Raw genomic sequence first — 1,487 nt, 5'->3', positions numbered from 1 at the left:
CTTGGGCCCCTGCCACCCATTGTGAGACCAAGACAGAGTTTCTACCTTCTCGTTTCCACCTGGATAAGACCTGGCTATTGCAGCCATCAGTGGAGTAAGCCAGTGAATGGAAGATTTCTGTGTGTGCATGAATGTGTATTGTGCTGTATGAGTCCTGTTGTGTCTGTCATTCCATTTTCAAATACATGAACACATACATTTAAAAAAAATGATGTTGATGTGAGTCAACTGATGAATAAGTTTCATGATAAATAACCCTCCTAGAACTTTCTAAGAATATGACAGATCAAAAACAGTTAAAGGAAAGAAGTACTATTTTCGGGGGGAATGATGTTTATATAGTTGATCAAGGTAGAAAGAATCTAGGGTCAGGGAAAAATGGGTGTGAACATTGTTTTCAAATTTTCTATTTCTTCTTCATGTATCTGGGGAAAGAGGAAACACAAGGGCAGAAGTCATACCCAGTCTCCCAGTTGCCTCAGTACGGAGGGATGGGGAAGGTCAACCAATATCAACCCAGGGTCCCTGATGTGGCACATGCTCCGAGGGTTCTGCCAAAGTGGTTTTAACAGTTCTGAAATGTTATCAATCCCACTGATCCAAGGATGAGGAATCCCTTACAATGTAAAATGACTATTGATAAAGACATTTGTTCTCTCTCTTAGAGATTTTCTGAGATTTTCCTCTCCTAGTCAGATAGAATGGACATCTCGATGTCAAAAACAATGCAGTATTGCCCGTTAGCAAATAATTCCGATCATTTAGTCCCAAATTGTGTTGTGAAACTGAATGTGATGATAACTATGTATATATTTTAATAGCAATTCATTTACTCATAGATTTTTTTTAACAGATGTCGACAGAGATTAAAGAAAAAAGAAAATGATGTGTTTCATGGTAGAACTTGGAACAAAATGGAATACGCACATGGGGAAACACACGAAGCAAGGTAAAAATGAAATTCAGAAGTGAATGCTGCATGTTACGTCAACGAAACTGGAGCTTTTATATTTTTCCTTGTGTTCTTTTCCCTTCTATATAACATGATCAATACATATTTGTGTATTGATCAATGAATAAGGTGTTTAATGAATAAGTTGTTATGGTGGGCTGATAAAGTTTACATATTTGATTTCTAGGTAACCATTAGCTAAAGAATTTTTTCTGTTATTTGATAAAATGATATTTTATTCCCAAATAAAATGTGAAATGTAATTAAGAGTGAATCATTCTCCTGAAATTATAAAGTTTCTAAGACTTGGAGAAAAAGATGAAATACGATTTGTTCGTGCAGATAATAAAAGTAGGAGGGTTGAAATAATACCTACCACCTTTGCTCTGGTGCTTTGTTTCCTATGCAGAGTCAGATGAAAATGGAATAACTTGTATATTTTGCTTGTAAATGTCACTTCACTTATTCTGCTGACAATTTCTGACTTTTTAAATTTTTCTCCTTTTTACTATTAGTTTTATATTTTCAAATCTTA

Source organism: Ochotona curzoniae, unplaced genomic scaffold, assembly GCF_017591425.1.
Source record: "Ochotona curzoniae isolate NIBS_2020 unplaced genomic scaffold, NIBS_Ocur_1.0 contig_2723, whole genome shotgun sequence".
In the NCBI taxonomy this organism is placed as follows: Eukaryota; Metazoa; Chordata; class Mammalia; order Lagomorpha; family Ochotonidae; genus Ochotona; species Ochotona curzoniae.
This window is presented reverse-complemented; position numbering follows the sequence as displayed.